We start from the raw sequence: 22,231 nt of genomic DNA, 5'->3' as shown, positions 1-22,231 counted from the left end.
ACGTTCGCTTTACACGTGAAAGGTCCTCAGTTTGAAACCGGGAGGAAACAGTGCTCTTCTTCATGTGCAGTAGGTACTGTACTATTAACAGAGAATAGTTATTTTCATAAATGCCTAATTTTGGAAATTTGAACACGTGCCATGAATATCTGTAAAATTCGGTTTACTCCTTGCAGATATTTGTTGAAGCAGTTTCTGTAGTGTAGCGGTTATCACGTTCGCTTTACACGCCCCTTTTTGGAGTTTCAGGAAGTGGAAGAGAAGCAGGTGTCTGAGTGCTTGAGAGAGAATATCGTTTTTTTTGGAGGTCTAGTTCACTTATAAGTTTGAAAGTTTGTGAGTGACTGTAGTGAAGTTTCTGTGAAACGTTTTTGCTATTGTCCCCCATCAGCGTGAGCTGTTTGGGGGATATTGCTTAAAATAACCGGACGGACAACATGGCTTCGACATCAAGAATACAAACGACGACGAGAAAGGACAACAGTGAAATCAGCATGTTAAACGAAGAACTGAAAAAAAGAACATATGAGAAGGAACTGACGGTGAACGTGGAAATAAGTGGAGAAGGGAAAATAACAACGATGGAATTGCTGAGAGGAATAAAGGAAGTTTGCGGAACAATACTGGGATGTCGAATGAAAGACGGGAATAAGTATGAAGTAACAATGTCTCATGTAAATGGAAAAGAAAGACTAATAGACGGGCTAAAGATAAAGAACTGTCAAATCATGGCTAAAGAACTAGGGAACGATGAGCTGGTGGTGTCCTTTTTGAACTTGCCCGCATACATTACGGATGAGGAGATAGAAGAGAAACTAAAAGGCTGGAAGGTGAAGGCGACCACGCCAATCAAGAGGAGGATGTGGCCAGGAACGGACATTGTAGATGGGACAAGATTTTGCAAGGTAAAGTTTACAGACAATGTGCAATCCTTGCCATATTCTACTAAATTTAACACTGTCGAGGGATTTGAATATTTTCGTGTAATCCACGACAATCAAGTGAAGGTATGTAGATTATGTATTCAGCCGGGGCACATACTTAAGGAATGTCCGGAATTCACATGCCACAAATGTAGTGAACAAGGGCATTATGCCAGAGAATGTCGGAACATAGGAAATGTGTGCAAAATGTGTGACAGACCTAAAGTTAGATGTAGCTGTAATAAGGGAGAAAATCACTTACTTTTGCAAACAATGGACCTCACGTCTGAGGAAGAGGGGAGTGTGCCTATGGAGAGGGAGGATGAGAGTGACATGGAGAGTGTGACTCCAGAGACAGTGGCAGATAAGCTTGAAGAGCCTGTAATGTCTCCTGGCAATGCACGAGACGCCGTTTTAGTCTCTGCTGCTGACAAGGTGGAACAGCAGCACATGATGGGTGAAAGACATACACAGGTAGAGATGGTGCAAGGTGCTTCTCAGGTGCCTGAGCCAGCTTTAAGCCTGTGTAAAAATTACACCAAAGAGTGGGCTGGGTCCACTGAAGTCACGGGCACTGTTAAAGCGCACTTTTCAAAAGGCTTCCCCGCCGATCCCCCCAAAAATCCAAATAAAGAGACGGATGATGAAATAGATAGTGAGGATCTTCAGTTGTTTGTAAAAAATAAGAGGTCATTGTCGAAAACCAGGGAGATGATGGGTTTTGGAAAAAAGAAAAAGTAGGATTTTTAAGGACTTGTTTGGCTCTGATTATACTTCTGCACACATTCATAATGATTACAGTCGCATCCCTAAATGGTAACAGTTTGAGAAACATGAGCAAATTTGAGCAGGTATTAGTGTCTGTTAAGGCAGACATGTTGTGTTTTCAAGAGACCAATTGGACAGACTCCAAAATGCAGGAGATTAAGAGTAAATGGTCAGATTGAATTTTTTGTAGTCATGGAGGGGATAAAACATGTGGTGTGGCTATTTTGATAAAAAATGATGTGGTGCAAAATGTAAAAGAAATATATGCTGACAATGATGGCAGACTTATTGTAATTGAATTTGAAGTTCAAAATGTAGTTTTTCGTTTAATTAATGTTTATGCTTCAAACATTGAATCTGAAAGGAGAGAAATGTTTCACAAATTAAAAACACTGTGCTCAGAAAACTGTATACTGATAGGAGATTTTAATGTGAGGTGTAGTAGAATGGATGCCTCTAGTTGTGCTAAATTCAGATATGACTCTTCTAGAAATGCATTATGGAAACTTATGAATGAGGAGAATCTAGTAGATATATGGAGGGCTGAAAATCCAAACAGAAGAGTATTCTCTAGAAGGCAGGTGGTTCTAAAGGAATTAAAACAAAGCAGAATTGATTTATGTCTAGCAAAACAAGAATTGGTGCAGAATGTTAAGAAGGTGTCATATACCTTTACAGCATATAGTGATCATGCAGTAATGTCATTTCAAATGGGTTTTGGTGTGGAGAGGAGAGGGGGAGGTGTCTGGTGTTTAAATGCCAGTCTGTTAAAGGAGGAAGGATATAGAAATGAAATTGTTGAATGTATTAATGATGAAATGTCTAATGTACTGTTAAAAGAGAATGTGTGTTTATGGTGGGAGGAAGTGAAAGTAAAAGTAAAAAATAGGAGTATTAGGTACGCAAAAAATCATAACCGTTTAGATAAGCAGAAAGAAATAATGCTTAGGAATAGGATGTTGCATGAACTTGAAAAGGCTGATACGGATCCAGACTATGATGTTGTGAATTATTTGAAAATCCATGCAGAGCTGGGTCGTTATGAAAAAAATAAATGTTTGGGTGCTATTGTTAGGAGCAGGGCACAGTACGCTTTGGAGGGAGAGAAATGTACATCCTTTTTTGGGGGGTCTGGAAAAAAGAAAACAAACTAAGAGTTACATTGTAGAGTTGGAAGATGAAAGAGGTGTAAAGGTAAACGATTTTGTTGGGATCTTAGAGACAGTTGAAACCTTTTACAGAAATCTTTACAAAAAGAATGATGTAGATAAAGTGTGTGTTGTAAAAGTGTTGGATAAAATTAGTGCCAAAGTATCGCAGGCAGATAGAATGATGTGTGATGAAGAGATTTCGATTATGGAAATCAAGGAAGCAATTGTTAGCACGCAAGGTAATAAAAGTCCGGGTTTGGATGGTTTAACAAATGAGTTCTATAAAGTCTTTGTAGATATTTTGGCACCCATTTTAGTGAGGGTGTTTCATTATATGGAAGAGAATAAGGAAATCCCTGAGTCTATGTCAACTGGAATGTTAACGATCTTATTCAAAAATAGGGGCAGTAGATTAAAGTTAGAAAATTATAGGCCTATTAGCCTTCTAAATTCGGATTATAAGATACTGACTAAAGTGTTAGCGAATAGGATGAAAAAGGTGATTGGGAGTATTATTGAATCAACACAAGCCTACGGCATACCTGGAAGAGATATTGCAGATGTCATTTGTACAATTAGGGATGTTGTTAATCAAATGAAAAATGAAGGTGGTATAGTTTTAAGTTTGGACTTTAACAAAGCTTTCGATAGAGTGGAGCACAGCTTTTTATTACAGACTTTGGAGAGGTTTGGGTTTGGGCCAAAGTTTGTATCTTGGATCAACCTGTTGTATAGTGGGGCTAAAAGTTGTGTTAAATGTAACGGAGTGTTAACAGATACTTTCCCTGTGGAGAGGTCAGTAAGGCAGGGCTGTCCTTTGTCAGCTCTGCTGTACAGTGTTTCTACAGAACCGTTAGCTACATTGATAAATAGTAATAAAGAAGTAAGGGGTGTTGGAATCCCAGGTGGTGGTGTCAGTGTTGTACATCAGTACGCTGATGACACTACTTGTACTGTGAAGGATATAGAAAGTATTGGAAGCATTATGGGGATCATAGATATATATGGCAAGGCATCGGGTGCTAAAGTTAATATAGAGAAGACTGAAATAATGTTTGTTGGGGATATCAATGTAAACGGGTGTGAGATTCCATTCAAGAGCGCAAAGGATTTTATTAAAGTGCTGGGAGTAAACATTGGTGTAAAGGAGAAAGAGGCAAAAGATATAACTTGGACTGGGATCCTTAATAAAGTCAAGCTAACGTTGAATTTCTGGAAAAATAGAAAACTAAAGTTACAAGGGAAAGTAATTGTTGCAAATGCTTTGGTATTATCCAAATTTGTGTATGTTTTGGGAGTCCTGGACATGCCGGAGTGGGTCCTAAATGAATTGAATAATGTGGTGTCAAATTTTATATGGGATGGTAAAGGAGTGAGAATATCTCAGAAAACATTGATTGCTGACTATGTGGATGGAGGTTTAAAACTTGTAGATTTAGGTGTCAAAAGAAAAGCTATTAGGATAAAAACAGTAAAGAAATATTTGTATGACAGTGAAGATTATGGCTGGAAACACTTCTTTAGAGTCTACTTAGAGGAGAGTGGTGGTTGTGAGGATAATGGTTTATTGATGGGGCTTAAAAGGGCAATGTTTGAAAAGGTACCAGATTTTTATAAAGAGGTGCTAAATGCATGGGCAGAGTTGTTGCCTAATGTATATTATGAATGTGGACATATTGACCTGATTATGAATCAACCTATATTTCTGAATGAGAAAATCAAGAACAAAGAAAAAGTTTTGTATAATAAAGTATTTATGAGTGCAGGTCTACGGCAAATAAAAGATTATACTTATGAGGTAATTCCAGGGTTTTTACCTGGGGAAGCTATTTTTGACATAATCAATGAATGGGATGAAGAGGTGGGAAGGGGAACAGTGAATAATATGTATGACAAGATAAAGAATAGTATACCAAGAGCATGGGTTGATTTAATAAATAGTGAAGTTGAAAGAGAAGATTTATTTGTATTTCCTAATTTGTTCATTGGTAGCAGTAAGAAGAAAGTACATTTATCTAGTATACCAGTGAAAAGATTGTATAGAATAATGGTAGGAAAAGTCTGTAGAAGGCCGGCTGCTGAGAAATTTTGGAAAGTAGTTTTTCCGGAATTGGATGAAAAAAAGATATGGGGAAATTTAAATGTAAAATATAATAGTAAGGAGTGTGAAAATATTGATTTCAAACTAAGACATAATAGAATATTTACAAAGGTGGTGCTAAAGAAAATTAATTGTGAGATAGAAAGGGAATGCGACGTATGTGGACGTTTCCCGGAAACTCTTATGCATTTGTTTATAGAATGTGAGGATTTAAAATATTTTTTTTGTAAAGTTAAGGGAATGTTATGTAGAAACTGGGGGGGAGATTTCGTGAAAAAGTATGCGTGGGAGGAACTTTTGTTATTTGGAGTGTCTGGTAAATGTGAGGGTGCTAATGTGTGTTTGTTGAATATGGTTTTGAGTTTTGTGAGGTATGCTATTTTTTGTAGGAGGAATTATGTTTCTTTTGACAGAAAGAGGGTTCAGGTGTGGAGTATCTTTATAGCACTGTTCAGTAAACACATAGATATGTTGTTTAATTATGGGATGGAACATTTTGATGAGTCTTTTGTTGAAGGGAGTGGGTTAATTTCACGAGAGGAGAGTGGAGGTATCACTTATAATTTTTGAAAGCACTGTTTTGATATTTTCTTTGTTGATAATTTGATAGGGGGTGAATTGTTCACCTGCCTCTGTTAGTCTAGTGTCTTCTGTATTGTTCTCTGTGGATTGTACTGTAAACAGTAGATTGTACTGTAAATATTGTAAACAAACATTTTTGATAATAAAAAAAAAAAAAAAAAAAAAAAATCACGTTCGCTTTACATGCGAAAGGTCCTCGGTTCGAAACCGGGCGGAAACAGTGCTCTTTGACACCTGCAGTAGGTACAGTACTTTTAAAAGAGAATAGTTATTTTCATAAATGCCTAAATTTGGAAATTTCAACACGTGCCATGAATATCTGTAAAATTCGGTTTACTCCTTGCAGCTAAATGTAGCAGCAGTTTCTGTAGTGTAGTGGTTATCACGTTAGCTTTACACGTGAAAGGTCCTCAGTTTGAAACCAGGAGGAAACAGAGCTCTTTGACATGTGCAGTAGGTACTGTACTATTAACAGAGAATAGTTATTTTCATAAATGCCTACTTTTGGAAATTTGAACACGTGCCATGAATATCTGTAAAATTCGGTTTACTTCTTGCAGGAAAATCAAGCAGCAGTTTCTGTAGTGTAGTGGTTATCACGTTCGCTTTACACGTGAAAGGTCCTCAGTTTGAAACCGGGAGGAAACAGTGCTCTTTGACACGTGCAGTAGGTACTGTACTATTAACAGAGAATAGTTATTTTCATAAATGCCTAATTTTGGAAATTTGAACACGTGCCATGAATATCTGTAAAATTCGGTTTACTCCTTGCAGATAATTGTTGAAGCAGTTTCTGTAGTGTAGCGGTTATCACGTTCGCTTAACACGCGAAAGGTCCTCGGTTCGAAACCGGGCGGAAACAGAGCTCTTTGACACGTGCAGTAGGTACTGTACTTTCAACAAAGAGTTGTTATTTTCATGAATTCTGTATTTTGGAAATTCGAATACGTGCCATGAATATCTGTAAAATTGGGTTTACTCCTTGCAGCTAAATGTAGCAGCAGTTTCTGTAGTGTAGTGGTTATCACGTTCGCTTTACACGCCCCTTTTTGGAGTTTCAGGAAGTGGAAGAGAAGCAGGTGTCTGAGTGCTTGAGAGAGAATATTGTTTTTTTTGGAGGTCTAGTTGACTTATAAGTTTGAAAGTTTGTGAGTGACTGTAGTGAAGTTTCTGTGAAACGTTTTTGCTATTGTCCCCCATCAGCGTGAGCTGTTTGGGGGATATTGCTTAAAATAACCGGACGGACAACATGGCTTCGACATCAAGAATACAAACGACGACGAGAAAGGACAACAGTGAAATCAGAATGTTAAACGAAGAACTGAAAAAAAGAACATATGAGAAGGAACTGACGGTGAACGTGGAAATAAGTGGAGAAGGGAAAATAACAACGATGGAATTGCTGAGAGGAATAAAGGAAGTTTGCGGAACAATACTGGGATGTCGAATGAAAGACGGGAATAAGTATGAAGTAACAATGTCTCATGTAAATGGAAAAGAAAGACTAATAGACGGGCTAAAGATAAAGAACTGTCAAATCATGGCTAAAGAACTAGGGAACGATGAGCTGGTGGTGTCCTTTTTGAACTTGCCCGCATACATTACGGATGAGGAGATAGAAGAGAAACTAAAAGGCTGGAAGGTGAAGGCGACCACGCCAATCAAGAGGAGGATGTGGCCAGGAACGGACATTGTAGATGGGACAAGATTTTGCAAGGTAAAGTTTACAGACAATGTGCAATCCTTGCCATATTCTACAAAATTTAACACTGTCGAGGGATTTGAATATTTTCGTGTAATCCACGACAATCAAGTGAAGGTATGTAGATTATGTATTCAGCCGGGGCACATACTTAAGGAATGTCCGGAATTCACATGCCACAAATGTAGTGAACAAGGGCATTATGCCAGAGAATGTCGGAACATAGGAAATGTGTGCAAAATGTGTGACAGACCTAAAGTTAGATGTAGCTGTAATAAGGGAGAAAATCACTTACTTTTGCAAACAATGGACCTCACGTCTGAGGAAGAGGGGAGTGTGCCTATGGAGAGGGAGGATGAGAGTGACATGGAGAGTGTGACTCCAGAGACAGTGGCAGATAAGCTTGAAGAGCCTGTAATGTCTCCTGGCAAAGCACGAGACGCCGTTTTAGTCTCTGCTGCTGACAAGGTGGAACAGCAGCACATGATGGGTGAAAGACATACACAGGTAGAGATGGTGCAAGGTGCTTCTCAGGTGCCTGAGCCAGCTTTAAGCCTGTGTAAAAATTACACCAAAGAGTGGGCTGGGTCCACTGAAGTCACGGGCACTGTTAAAGCGCACTTTTCAAAAGGCTTCCCCGCCGATCCCCCCAAAAATCCAAATAAAGAGACGGATGATGAAATAGATAGTGAGGATCTTCAGTTGTTTGTAAAAAATAAGAGGTCATTGTCGAAAACCAGGGAGATGATGGGTTTTGGAAAAAAGAAAAAGTAGGATTTTTAAGGACTTGTTTGGCTCTGATTATACTTCTGCACACATTCATAATGATTACAGTCGCATCCCTAAATGGTAACAGTTTGAGAAACATGAGCAAATTTGAGCAGGTATTAGTGTCTGTTAAGGCAGACATGTTGTGTTTTCAAGAGACCAATTGGACAGACTCCAAAATGCAGGAGATTAAGAGTAAATGGTCAGATTTAATTTTTTGTAGTCATGGAGGGGATAAAACATGTGGTGTGGCTATTTTGATAAAAAATGATGTGGTGCAAAATGTAAAAGAAATATATGCTGACAATGATGGCAGACTTATTGTAATTGAATTTGAAGTTCAAAATGTAGTTTTTCGTTTAATTAATGTTTATGCTTCAAACATTGAATCTGAAAGGAGAGAAATGTTTCACAAATTAAAAACACTGTGCTCAGAAAACTGTATACTGATAGGAGATTTTAATGTGAGGTGTAGTAGAATGGATGCCTCTAGTTGTGCTAAATTCAGATATGACTCTTCTAGAAATGCATTATGGAAACTTATGAATGAGGAGAATCTAGTAGATATATGGAGGGCTGAAAATCCAAACAGAAGAGTATTCTCTAGAAGGCAGGTGGTTCTAAAGGAATTAAAACAAAGCAGAATTGATTTATGTCTAGCAAAACAAGAATTGGTGCAGAATGTTAAGAAGGTGTCATATACCTTTACAGCATATAGTGATCATGCAGTAATGTCATTTCAAATGGGTTTTGGTGTGGAGAGGAGAGGGGGAGGTGTCTGGTGTTTAAATGCCAGTCTGTTAAAGGAGGAAGGATATAGAAATGAAATTGTTGAATGTATTAATGATGAAATGTCTAATGTACTGTTAAAAGAGAATGTGTGTTTATGGTGGGAGGAAGTGAAAGTAAAAGTAAAAAATAGGAGTATTAGGTACGCAAAAAATCATAACCGTTTAGATAAGCAGAAAGAAATAATGCTTAGGAATAGGATGTTGCATGAACTTGAAAAGGCTGATACGGATCCAGACTATGATGTTGTGAATTATTTGAAAATCCATGCAGAGCTGGGTCGTTATGAAAAAAATAAATGTTTGGGTGCTATTGTTAGGAGCAGGGCACAGTACGCTTTGGAGGGAGAGAAATGTACATCCTTTTTTTTGGGTCTGGAAAAAAGAAAACAAACTAAGAGTTACATTGTAGAGTTGGAAGATGAAAGAGGTGTAAAGGTAAACGATTTTGTTGGGATCTTAGAGACAGTTGAAACCTTTTACAGAAATCTTTACAAAAAGAATGATGTAGATAAAGTGTGTGTTGTAAAAGTGTTGGATACAATTAGTGCCAAAGTATCGCAGGCAGATAGAATGATGTGTGATGAAGAGATTTCGATTATGGAAATCAAGGAAGCAATTGTTAGCACGCAAGGTAATAAAAGTCCGGGTTTGGATGGTTTAACAAATGAGTTCTATAAAGTCTTTGTAGATATTTTGGCACCCATTTTAGTGAGGGTGTTTCATTATATGGAAGAGAATAAGGAAATCCCTGAGTCTATGTCAACTGGAATGTTAACGATCTTATTCAAAAATAGGGGCAGTAGATTAAAGTTAGAAAATTATAGGCCTATTAGCCTTCTAAATTCGGATTATAAGATACTGACTAAAGTGTTAGCGAATAGGATGAAAAAGGTGATTGGGAGTATTATTGAATCAACACAAGCCTACGGCATACCTGGAAGAGATATTTCAGATGTAATTTGTACAATTAGGGATGTTGTTAATCAAATGAAAAATGAAGGTGGTATAGTTTTAAGTTTGGACTTTAACAAAGCTTTCGATAGAGTGGAGCACAGCTTTTTATTACAGACTTTGGAGAGGTTTGGGTTTGGGCCAAAGTTTGTATCTTGGATCAACCTGTTGTATAGTGGGGCTAAAAGTTGTGTTAAATGTAACGGAGTGTTAACAGATACTTTCCCTGTGGAGAGGTCAGTAAGGCAGGGCTGTCCTTTGTCAGCTCTGCTGTACAGTGTTTCTACAGAACCGTTAGCTACATTGATAAATAGTAATAAAGAAGTAAGGGGTGTTGGAATCCCAGGTGGTGGTGTCAGTGTTGTACATCAGTACGCTGATGACACTACTTGTACTGTGAAGGATATAGAAAGTATTGGAAGCATTATGGGGATCATAGATATATATGGCAAGGCATCGGGTGCTAAAGTTAATATAGAGAAGACTGAAATAATGTTTGTTGGGGATATCAATGTAAACGGGTGTGAGATTCCATTCAAGAGCGCAAAGGATTTTATTAAAGTGCTGGGAGTAAACATTGGTGTAAAGGAGAAAGAGGCAAAAGATATAACTTGGACTGGGATCCTTAATAAAGTCAAGCTAACGTTGAATTTCTGGAAAAATAGAAAACTAAAGTTACAAGGGAAAGTAATTGTTGCAAATGCTTTGGTATTATCCAAATTTGTGTATGTTTTGGGAGTCCTGGACATGCCGGAGTGGGTCCTAAATGAATTGAATAATGTGGTGTCAAATTTTATTTGGGATGGTAAAGGAGTGAGAATATCTCAGAAAACATTGATTGCTGACTATGTGGATGGAGGTTTAAAACTTGTAGATTTAGATGTCAAAAGAAAAGCTATTAGGATAAAAACAGTAAAGAAATATTTGTATGACAGTGAAGATTATGGCTGGAAACACTTCTTTAGAGTCTACTTAGAGGAGAGTGGTGGTTGTGAGGATAATGGTTTATTGATGGGGCTTAAAAGGGCAATGTTTGAAAAGGTACCAGATTTTTATAAAGAGGTGCTAAATGCATGGGCAGAGTTGTTGCCTAATGTATATTATGAATGTGGACATATTGACCTGATTATGAATCAACCTATATTTCTGAATGAGAAAATCAAGAACAAAGAAAAAGTTTTGTATAATAAAGTATTTATGAGTGCAGGTCTACGGCAAATAAAAGATTATACTTATGAGGTAATTCCAGGGTTTTTACCTGGGGAAGCTATTTTTGACATAATCAATGAATGGGATGAAGAGGTGGGAAGGGGAACAGTGAATAATATGTATGACAAGATAAAGAATAGTATACCAAGAGCATGGGTTGATTTAATAAATAGTGAAGTTGAAAGAGAAGATTTATTTGTATTTCCTAATTTGTTCATTGGTAGCAGTAAGAAGAAAGTACATTTATCTAGTATACCAGTGAAAAGATTGTATAGAATAATGGTAGGAAAAGTGTGTAGAAGGCCGGCTGCTGAGAAATTTTGGAAAGTAGTTTTTCCGGAATTGGATGAAAAAAAGATATGGGGAAACTTAAATGTAAAATATAATAGTAAGGAGTGTGAAAATAATGATTTCAAACTAAGACATAATAGAATATTTACAAAGGTGGTGCTAAAGAAAATTAATTGTGAGATAGAAAGGGAATGCGACGTATGTGGACGTTTCCCGGAAACTCTTATGCATTTGTTTATAGAATGTGAGGATTTAAAATATTTTTTTTGTAAAGTTAAGGAAATGTTATGTAGAAACTGGGGGGGAGATTTTGTGAAAAAGTATGCGTGGGAGGAACTTTTGTTATTTGGAGTGTCTGGTAAATGTGAGGGTGCTAATGTGTGTTTGTTGAATATGGTTTTGAGTTTTGTGAGGTATGCTATTTTTTGTAGGAGGAATTATGTTTCTTTTGACAGAAAGAGGGTTCAGGTGTGGAGTATCTTTATAGCACTGTTCAGTAAACACATAGATATGTTGTTTAATTATGGGATGGAACATTTTGATGAGTCTTTTGTTGAAGGGAGTGGGTTAATTTCACGAGAGGAGAGTGGAGGTATCACTTATAATTTTTGAAAGCACTGTTTTGATATTTTCTTTGTTGATAATTTGATAGGGGGTGAATTGTTCACCTGCCTCTGTTAGTCTAGTGTCTTCTGTATTGTTCTCTGTGGATTGTACTGTAAACAGTAGATTGTACTGTAAATATTGTAAACAAACATTTTTGATAATAAAAAAAAAAAAAAAAAAAAAAAATCACGTTCGCTTTACACGTGAAAGGTCCTCAGTTTGAAACCGGGAGGAAACAGTGCTCTTTGACACGTGCAGTAGGTACTGTACTATTAACAGAGAATAGTTATTTTCATAAATGCCTAATTTTGGAAATTTGAACACGTGCCATGAATATCTGTAAAATTCGGTTTACTCCTTGCAGATAATTGTTGAAGCAGTTTCTGTAGTGTAGCGGTTATCACGTTCGCTTAACACGCGAAAGGTCCTCGGTTCGAAACCGGGCGGAAACAGAGCTCTTTGACACGTGCAGTAGGTACTGTACTTTCAACAAAGAGTTGTTATTTTCATGAATTCTGTATTTTGGAAATTCGAATACGTGCCATGAATATCTGTAAAATTCTGTTTACTCCTTGCAGCTAAATGTAGCAGCAGTTTCTGTAGTGTAGTGGTTATCACGTTTGTTCACACGCTAAAGGTCCCTGGTTCGAAACCAGGCGGAAACAACACTCATCGACACATTCAAGAAGTACCATAGTGTTAACAAAGAATTTCATTAATCCCTTATTTTGGAAATTCGAATACGTGCCATGAATATTTTTAAAATTGGGTTTACTCCTTGCAGCTTATTGTAGCAGTAGTTTCTGTGGTGTAGTGGTTATCACGTTCGCTTCACACGCGAAATGTCCCTGGTTCGAAACCGGGCGGAAACAACGCTCATTGACACATTCTGTAGTACCATAGTGGCAACAGAACATTTCATGAATTCTTTATTTTGGAAATTCGAATACGTGCCATGAATATTTTTAAAATTCGGTTTACTCCTTGCAGAAAAATCAAGCAGCAGTTTCTGTAGTGTAGTGGTTATCACGTTAGCTTTACACGTGAAAGGTCCTCCGTTTGAAACCGGGAGGAAACACTGCTCTTTGACATGTGCAGTAGGTACTGTACTATTAACAGACAATAGTTATTTTCATAAATGCCTAATTTTGGAAATTTGAACACGTCCCATGAATATCTGTAAAATTCTGTTTACTCCTTGCAGGTAATTGTTGAAGCAGTTTCTGTAGTGTAGCGGTTATCACGTTCGCTTAACACGCGAAAGGTCCTCGGTTCGAAACCGGGCGGAAACAGAGCTCTTTGACACGTACAGTAGGTACTGTACTTTCAACAAAGAATTGTTATTTTCATGAATTCTGTATTTTGGAAATTCGAATACGTGCCATGAATATCTGTAAAATTCGGTTTAGTCCCCGCAGCTAAATGTAGCAGCCGTTTCTGTAGTGTAGTGGTTATCACGTTCGCTTTATACGTGAAAGGTCCTCAGTTTGAAACCAGGAGGAAACACTGCTCTTTGATATGTGCAGTAGGTACTGTACTATTAACAGAGAATAGTTATTTTCATAAATGCCTAATTTTGGAAATTTGAACACGTGCCATGAATATCTGTAAAATTCGATTTACTCCTTGCAGATAATCTTTGAAGAAGTTTCTGTAGTGTTGTGGTTATCGCGTTCGCTTAACACGCGAAAGGTCCTCGGTTCGAAACCGGGCGGAAACAGTGCTCTTTGACACGTGCAGTAGATACAGTACTTTTAAAAGAGAATAGTTATTTTCATAAATGCCTAAAATTGGAAATTTCAGCACGTGCCATGAATATCTGTAAAATTCAGTTTACTCCTCGCAGCTAAATGTAGCAGCAGTTTCTGTAGTGTAGTGGTTATCACGTTTGTTCACACGCGAAAGGTCCCTGGTTCGAAACCAGGCGGAAACAACGCACATCGACACATTCTGAAGTACCATAGTGGTAACAGAGAATTTCATTATTCTCTTATTTTGGAAATTCGAATACGTGCCATGAATATTTTTTAAATTCTGTTTACTCCTTGCAGCTAATTGTAGCAGTAGTTTCTGTGGTGTAGTGGTTATCACGTTCGCTTCAAACGCGAAAGGTCCCTGGTTCGAAACCGGGCGGAAACAACGCTCATTGACACATTCTGCACTACCATAGTGGTAACATAAAATTTCATGAATTCTTTATTTTGGAAATTCGAATACGTGCCATGAATATTTTTAAAATTCGGTTTACTCCTTGCAGAAAAATCAAGCAGCAGTTTCTGTAGTGTAGTGGTTATCACGTTAGCTTTACACGTGAAAGGTCCTCAGTTTGAAACCGGGAGGAAACAGTGCTCTTTGACATGTGCAGTAGGTACAATACTATTAACAGAGAATAGTTATTTTCATAAATGCCTTATTTTGGAAATTCGAATACGTGCCATGAATATCTGTAAAATTCAGTTCACTTCTTGCAGGAAAATCAAGCAGCAGTTTCTGTAGTGTAGTGGTTATCATGTTCGCTTTACACGCGAAAGGTCCTCGGTTCGAAACCGGGCGAAAACAGTGGTGTTTGACATGTGCAGTAGGGACAGTACTTTTAAAAGAGAATAGTTATTTTCATAAATTCCTAATTTTGGAAATTTCATCACGTGCCATGAATATCAGTAAAATTCGTTTTACTCCTTGCAGGTAAGTGTTACAGCAGTTTCTGTAGTGTAGTGGTTATCACGTTCGCTTCACACGCGAAAGGTCCCTGGTTCGAAACCAGGCGGAAACAATGCTCATTGTTGTGTTTTCAAGAGACCAATTGGACAGACTCCAAAATGCAGGAGATTAAGAGTAAATGGTCAGATTTAATTTTTTTGTAGTCATGGAGGGGATAAAACATGTGGTGTGGCTATTTTAATAAAAAATGATGTGGTGCAAAATTTAAAAGAAATATATGCTGACAATGATGGCAGACTTATTGTAATTGAATTTGAAGTTCAAAATGTAGTTTTTCGTTTAATTAAGGTTTATGCTTCAAACATTGAATCTGAAAGGAGAGAAATGTTTCACAAATTAAAAACACTGTGCTCAGAAAACTGTATACTGATAGGAGATTTTAATGTGAGGTGTAGTAGAATGGATGCCTCTAGTTGTGCTAAATTCAGATATGACTCTTCTAGAAATGCATTATGGAAACTTATGAATGAGGAGAATCTAGTAGATATATGGAGGGCTGAAAATCCAAACAGAAGAGTATTCTCTAGAAGGCAGGTGGTTCTAAAGGAATTAAAACAAAGCAGAATTGATTTATGTCTAGCAAAACAAGAATTGGTGCAGAATGTTAAGAAGGTGTCATATACCTTTACAGCATATAGTGATCATGCAGTAATGTCATTTCAAATGGGTTTTGGTGTGGAGAGGAGAGGGGGAGGTGTCTGGTGTTTAAATGCCAGTCTGTTAAAGGAGGAAGGATATAGAAATGAAATTGTTGAATGTATTAATGATGAAATGTCTAATGTACTGTTAAAAGAGAATGTGTGTTTATGGTGGGAGGAAGTGAAAGTAAAAGTAAAAAATAGGAGTATTAGGTACGCAAAAAATCATAACCGTTTAGATAAGCAGAAAGAAATAATGCTTAGGAATAGGATGTTGCATGAACTTGAAAAGGCTGATACGGATCCAGACTATGATGTTGTGAATTATTTGAAAATCCATGCAGAGCTGGGTCGTTATGAAAAAAATAAATGTTTGGGTGCTATTGTTAGGAGCAGGGCACAGTACGCTTTGGAGGGAGAGAAATGTACATCCTTTTTTTTGGGGTCTGGAAAAAAGAAAACAAACTAAGAGTTACATTGTAGAGTTGGAAGATGAAAGAGGTGTAAAGGTAAACGATTTTGTTGGGATCTTAGAGACAGTTGAAACCTTTTACAGAAATCTTTACAAAAAGAATGATGTAGATAAAGTGTGTGTTGTAAAAGTGTTGGATACAATTAGTGCCAAAGTATCGCAGGCAGATAGAATGATGTGTGATGAAGAGATTTCGATTATGGAAATCAAGGAAGCAATTGTTAGCACGCAAGGTAATAAAAGTCCGGGTTTGGATGGTTTAACAAATGAGTTCTATAAAGTCTTTGTAGATATTTTGGCACCCATTTTAGTGAGGGTGTTTCATTATATGGAAGAGAATAAGGAAATCCCTGAGTCTATGTCAACTGGAATGTTAACGATCTTATTCAAAAATAGGGGCAGTAGATTAAAGTTAGAAAAATATAGGCCTATTAGCCTTCTAAATTCGGATTATAAGATACTGACTAAAGTGTTAGCGAATAGGATGAAAAAGGTGATTGGGAGTATTATTGAATCAACACAAGCCTACGGCATACCTGGAAGAGATATTGCAGATGTAATTTGTACAATTAGGGATGTTGTTAATCAAATGAAAAATGAAGGTGGTATAGTTTTAAGTTTGGACTTTAACAAAGCTTTCGATAGAGTGGAGCACAGCTTTTTATTACAGACTTTGGAGAGGTTTGGGTTTGGGCCAAAGTTTGTATCTTGGATCAACCTGTTGTATAGTGGGGCTAAAAGTTGTGTTAAATGTAACGGAGTGTTAACAGATACTTTCCCTGTGGAGAGGTCAGTAAGGCAGGGCTGTCCTTTGTCAGCTCTGCTGTACAGTGTTTCTACAGAACCGTTAGCTACATTGATAAATAGTAATAAAGAAGTAAGGGGTGTTGGAATCCCAGGTGGTGGTGTCAGTGTTGTACATCAGTACGCTGATGACACTACTTGTACTGTGAAGGATATAGAAAGTATTGGAAGCATTATGGGGATCATAGATATAATGGCAAGGCATCGGGTGCTAAAGTTAATATAGAGAAGACTGAAATAATGTTTGTTGGGGATATCAATGTAAACGGGTGTGAGATTCCATTCAAGAGCGCAAAGGATTTTATTAAAGTGCTGGGAGTAAACATTGGTGTAAAGGAGAAAGAGGCAAAAGATATAACTTGGACTGGGATCCTTAATAAAGTCAAGCTAACGTTGAATTTCTGGAAAAATAGAAAACTAAAGTTACAAGGGAAAGTAATTGTTGCAAATGCTTTGGTATTATCCAAATTTGTGTATGTTTTGGGAGTCCTGGACATGCCGGAGTGGGTCCTAAATGAATTGAATAATGTGGTGTCAAATTTTATATGGGATGGTAAAGGAGTGAGAATATCTCAGAAAACATTGATTGCTGACTATGTGGATGGAGGTTTAAAACTTGTAGATTTAGATGTCAAAAGAAAAGCTATTAGGATAAAAACAGTAAAGAAATATTTGTATGACAGTGAAGATTATGGCTGGAAACACTTCTTTAGAGTCTACTTAGAGGAGAGTGGTGGTTGTGAGGATAATGGTTTATTGATGGGTCTTAAAAGGGCAATGTTTGAAAAGGTACCAGATTTTTATAAAGAGGTGCTAAATGCATGGGCAGAGTTGTTGCCTAATGTATATTATGAATGTGGACATATTGACCTGATTATGAATCAACCTATATTTCTGAATGAGAAAATCAAGAACAAAGAAAAAGTTTTGTATAATAAAGTATTTATGAGTGCAGGTCTACGGCAAATAAAAGATTATACATATGAGGTAATTCCAGGGTTTTTACCTGGGGAAGCTATTTTTGACATAATCAATGAATGGGATGAAGAGGTGGGAAGGGGAACAGTGAATAATATGTATGACAAGATAAAGAATAGTATACCAAGAGCATGGGTTGATTTAATAAATAGTGAAGTTGAAAGAGAAGATTTATTTGTATTTCCTAATTTGTTCATTGGTAGCAGTAAGAAGAAAGTACATTTATCTAGTATACCAGTGAAAAGATTGTATAGAATAATGGTAGGAAAAGTGTGTAGAAGGCCGGCTGCTGAGAAATTTTGGAAAGTAGTTTTTCCGGAATTGGATGAAAAAAAGATATGGGGAAATTTAAATGTAAAATATAATAGTAAGGAGTGTGAAAATAATGATTTCAAACTAAGACATAATAGAATATTTACAAAGGTGGTGCTAAAGAAAATTAATTGTGAGATAGAAAGGGAATGCGACGTATGTGGACGTTTCCCGGAAACTCTTATGCATTTGTTTATAGAATGTGAGGATTTAAAATATTTTTTTTGTAAAGTTAAGGAAATGTTATGTAGAAACTGGGGGGGAGATTTCGTGAAAAAGTATGCGTGGGAGGAACTTTTGTTATTTGGAGTGTCTGGTAAATGTGAGGGTGCTAATGTGTGTTTGTTGAATATGGTTTTGAGTTTTGTGAGGTATGCTATTTTTTGTAGGAGGAATTATGTTTCTTTTGACAGAAAGAGGGTTCAGGTGTGGAGTATCTTTATAGCACTGTTCAGTAAACACATAGATATGTTGTTTAATTATGGGATGGAACATTTTGATGAGTCTTTTGTTGAAGGGAGTGGGTTAATTTCACGAGAGGAGAGTGGAGGTATCACTTATAATTTTTGAAAGCACTGTTTTGATATTTTCTTTGTTGATAATTTGATAGGGGGTGAATTGTTCACCTGCCTCTGTTAGTCTAGTGTCTTCTGTATTGTTCTCTGTGGATTGTACTGTAAACAGTAGATTGTACTGTAAATATTGTAAACAAACATTTTTGATAATAAAAAAAAAAAATAAAAAAAAATAATCACGTTCGCTTAACACGCGAAAGGTCCTCGGTTCGAAACCGGGCGGAAGCAGATCTCTTTGACACGTGCAGTAGGTACTGTACTTTCAACAAAGAATTGGTATTTTCATAAATTCTGTATTTTGGAAATTCGAATACGTGCCCTGAATATCTGTAAAATTCGGTTTACTTCTTGCATGAAAATCAAGCAGCAGTTTCTGTAGTGTAGTGGTTATCACGTTCGCTTTACACGCGAAAGGTCCTCGGTTTGAAACCGGGCGGAAACAGTGCTCTTTGACACGTGCAGTAGGTACATTACTTTTAAAAGAGAATAGTTATTTTCATAAATGCCTAAATTTGGAAATTTCAACACGTGCCATGAATATCTGTAAAATTCAGTTTACTCCTTGCAGATGACTGTTGAAGCAGTTTCTGTAGTGTAGTGGTTATCACGTTCGCTTAACATGCGAAAGGTCCTCGGTTCGAAACCGGGCAGAAACAGAGCTCTTTGACACGTGCAGTAGGTACTGTACTTTCAACAAAGAATTGTTATTTTCATAAATTCTGTATTTTGGAAATTCGAATACGTGCCCTGAATATCTGTAAAATTCGGTTTACTTCTTGCAGGAAAATCAAGCAGCAGTTTCTGTAGTGTAGTGGTTATCACGTTCACTTTACACGCGAAAGGTCCTCGGTTCGAAACCGGGCGGAAACAGTGCTCTTTGACACGTGCAGTAGGTACAGTACTTTTAAAAGAGAATAGTTATTTTCATAAATGCCTAAATTTGGAAATTTCAACGCGTGCCATAAATATCTGTAAAATTCGGTTTACTCCTTGCAGATAATTGTAGAAGCAGTTTCTGTATTGTAGCGGTTATCACGTTCACTTAACACGCGAAAGGTCCTCGGTTCGAAACCGGGCGGAAGCAGATCTCTTTGACACGTGCAGTAGGTACTGTACTTTCAACAAAGAATTGTTATTTTCATAAATTCTGTATTTTGGAAATTCGAATACGTGCCCTGAATATCTGTAAAATTCGGTTTACTTCTTGCATGAAAATCAAGCAGCAGTTTCTGTAGTGTAGCGGTTATCACGTTCGCTTTACACGCCCCTTTTTGGAGTTTCAGGAAGTGGAAGAGAAGCAGGTGTCTGAGTGCTTGAGAGAGAATATTGTTTTTTTTGGAGGTCTAGTTGACTTATAAGTTTGAAAGTTTGTGAGTGACTGTAGTGAAGTTTCTGTGAAACGTTTTTGCTATTGTCCCCCATCAGCGTGAGCTGTTTGGGGGATATTGCTTAAAATAACCGGACGGACAACATGGCTTCGACATCAAGAATACAAACGACGACGAGAAAGGACAACAGTGAAATCAGAATGTTAAACGAAGAACTGAAAAAAAGAACATATGAGAAGGAACTGACGGTGAACGTGGAAATAAGTGGAGAAGGGAAAATAACAACGATGGAATTGCTGAGAGGAATAAAGGAAGTTTGCGGAACAATACTGGGATGTCGAATGAAAGACGGGAATAAGTATGAAGTAACAATGTCTCATGTAAATGGAAAAGAAAGACTAATAGACGGGCTAAAGATAAAGAACTGTCAAATCATGGCTAAAGAACTAGGGAACGATGAGCTGGTGGTGTCCTTTTTGAACTTGCCCGCATACATTACGGATGAGGAGATAGAAGAGAAACTAAAAGGCTGGAAGGTGAAGGCGACCACGCCAATCAAGAGGAGGATGTGGCCAGGAACGGACATTGTAGATGGGACAAGATTTTGCAAGGTAAAGTTTACAGACAATGTGCAATCCTTGCCATATTCTACAAAATTTAACACTGTCGAGGGATTTGAATATTTTCGTGTAATCCACGACAATCAAGTGAAGGTATGTAGATTATGTATTCAGCCGGGGCACATACTTAAGGAATGTCCGGAATTCACATGCCACAAATGTAGTGAACAAGGGCATTATGCCAGAGAATGTCGGAACATAGGAAATGTGTGCAAAATGTGTGACAGACCTAAAGTTAGATGTAGCTGTAATAAGGGAGAAAATCACTTACTTTTGCAAACAATGGACCTCACGTCTGAGGAAGAGGGGAGTGTGCCTATGGAGAGGGAGGATGAGAGTGACATGGAGAGTGTGACTCCAGAGACAGTGGCAGATAAGCTTGAAGAGCCTGTAATGTCTCCTGGCAAAGCACGAGACGCCGTTTTAGTCTCTGCTGCTGACAAGGTGGAACAGCAGCACATGATGGGTGAAAGACATACACAGGTAGAGATGGTGCAAGGTGCTTCTCAGGTGCCTGAGCCAGCTTTAAGCCTGTGTAAAAATTACACCAAAGAGTGGGCTGGGTCCACTGAAGTCACGGGCACTGTTAAAGCGCACTTTTCAAAAGGCTTCCCCGCCGATCCCCCCAAAAATCCAAATAAAGAGACGGATGATGAAATAGATAGTGAGGATCTTCAGTTGTTTGTAAAAAATAAGAGGTCATTGTCGAAAACCAGGGAGATGATGGGTTTTGGAAAAAAGAAAAAGTAGGATTTTTAAGGACTTGTTTGGCTCTGATTATACTTCTGCACACATTCATAATGATTACAGTCGCATCCCTAAATGGTAACAGTTTGAGAAACATGAGCAAATTTGAGCAGGTATTAGTGTCTGTTAAGGCAGACATGTTGTGTTTTCAAGAGACCAATTGGACAGACTCCAAAATGCAGGAGATTAAGAGTAAATGGTCAGATTTAATTTTTTGTAGTCATGGAGGGGATAAAACATGTGGTGTGGCTATTTTGATAAAAAATGATGTGGTGCAAAATGTAAAAGAAATATATGCTGACAATGATGGCAGACTTATTGTAATTGAATTTGAAGTTCAAAATGTAGTTTTTCGTTTAATTAATGTTTATGCTTCAAACATTGAATCTGAAAGGAGAGAAATGTTTCACAAATTAAAAACACTGTGCTCAGAAAACTGTATACTGATAGGAGATTTTAATGTGAGGTGTAGTAGAATGGATGCCTCTAGTTGTGCTAAATTCAGATATGACTCTTCTAGAAATGCATTATGGAAACTTATGAATGAGGAGAATCTAGTAGATATATGGAGGGCTGAAAATCCAAACAGAAGAGTATTCTCTAGAAGGCAGGTGGTTCTAAAGGAATTAAAACAAAGCAGAATTGATTTATGTCTAGCAAAACAAGAATTGGTGCAGAATGTTAAGAAGGTGTCATATACCTTTACAGCATATAGTGATCATGCAGTAATGTCATTTCAAATGGGTTTTGGTGTGGAGAGGAGAGGGGGAGGTGTCTGGTGTTTAAATGCCAGTCTGTTAAAGGAGGAAGGATATAGAAATGAAATTGTTGAATGTATTAATGATGAAATGTCTAATGTACTGTTAAAAGAGAATGTGTGTTTATGGTGGGAGGAAGTGAAAGTAAAAGTAAAAAATAGGAGTATTAGGTACGCAAAAAATCATAACCGTTTAGATAAGCAGAAAGAAATAATGCTTAGGAATAGGATGTTGCATGAACTTGAAAAGGCTGATACGGATCCAGACTATGATGTTGTGAATTATTTGAAAATCCATGCAGAGCTGGGTCGTTATGAAAAAAATAAATGTTTGGGTGCTATTGTTAGGAGCAGGGCACAGTACGCTTTGGAGGGAGAGAAATGTACATCCTTTTTTTTGGGTCTGGAAAAAAGAAAACAAACTAAGAGTTACATT

At 37.4% G+C, this 22,231-nt stretch overlaps 10 non-coding genes across 10 annotated transcripts; all 10 read left to right on the top strand.

Annotated features, from left to right (window-relative positions):
• The first annotated feature begins 6,314 nt into the window (after nucleotides 1-6,314).
• trnav-aac (transfer RNA valine (anticodon AAC)) lies at nucleotides 6,315-6,387 on the top strand. The gene has a single exon. It is a non-coding gene; the product is annotated as a tRNA-Val (tRNA).
• A 5,835-nt stretch (nucleotides 6,388-12,222) lies between these two features.
• Nucleotides 12,223-12,295, top strand: trnav-aac (transfer RNA valine (anticodon AAC)). Its single transcript has one exon. It is a non-coding gene; the product is annotated as a tRNA-Val (tRNA).
• A 347-nt stretch (nucleotides 12,296-12,642) lies between these two features.
• trnav-cac (transfer RNA valine (anticodon CAC)) lies at nucleotides 12,643-12,715 on the top strand. The gene has a single exon. It is a non-coding gene; the product is annotated as a tRNA-Val (tRNA).
• Nucleotides 12,716-13,062: 347 nt separating this feature from the next.
• Nucleotides 13,063-13,135, top strand: trnav-aac (transfer RNA valine (anticodon AAC)). Its single transcript has one exon. It is a non-coding gene; the product is annotated as a tRNA-Val (tRNA).
• Nucleotides 13,136-13,909: 774 nt separating this feature from the next.
• Nucleotides 13,910-13,982, top strand: trnal-caa (transfer RNA leucine (anticodon CAA)). The gene has a single exon. It is a non-coding gene; the product is annotated as a tRNA-Leu (tRNA).
• Nucleotides 13,983-14,329: 347 nt separating this feature from the next.
• On the top strand, nucleotides 14,330-14,402 carry trnav-uac (transfer RNA valine (anticodon UAC)). The gene has a single exon. It is a non-coding gene; the product is annotated as a tRNA-Val (tRNA).
• A 141-nt stretch (nucleotides 14,403-14,543) lies between these two features.
• trnav-cac (transfer RNA valine (anticodon CAC)) lies at nucleotides 14,544-14,616 on the top strand. Its single transcript has one exon. It is a non-coding gene; the product is annotated as a tRNA-Val (tRNA).
• A 4,096-nt stretch (nucleotides 14,617-18,712) lies between these two features.
• On the top strand, nucleotides 18,713-18,785 carry trnav-uac (transfer RNA valine (anticodon UAC)). The gene has a single exon. It is a non-coding gene; the product is annotated as a tRNA-Val (tRNA).
• A 141-nt stretch (nucleotides 18,786-18,926) lies between these two features.
• On the top strand, nucleotides 18,927-18,999 carry trnav-aac (transfer RNA valine (anticodon AAC)). The gene has a single exon. It is a non-coding gene; the product is annotated as a tRNA-Val (tRNA).
• A 141-nt stretch (nucleotides 19,000-19,140) lies between these two features.
• trnav-uac (transfer RNA valine (anticodon UAC)) lies at nucleotides 19,141-19,213 on the top strand. The gene has a single exon. It is a non-coding gene; the product is annotated as a tRNA-Val (tRNA).
• The last annotated feature ends 3,018 nt before the right edge of the window (nucleotides 19,214-22,231 follow it).

Source organism: Salmo salar, chromosome 18 (genome assembly GCF_965601325.2).
Source record: "Salmo salar chromosome 18, fSalSal1, whole genome shotgun sequence".
NCBI lineage: Eukaryota > Metazoa > Chordata > Actinopteri > Salmoniformes > Salmonidae > Salmo > Salmo salar.
The sequence above is the reverse complement of the archived record's forward strand: the minus strand, read 5'-3'. Positions and strand labels throughout refer to the sequence as shown.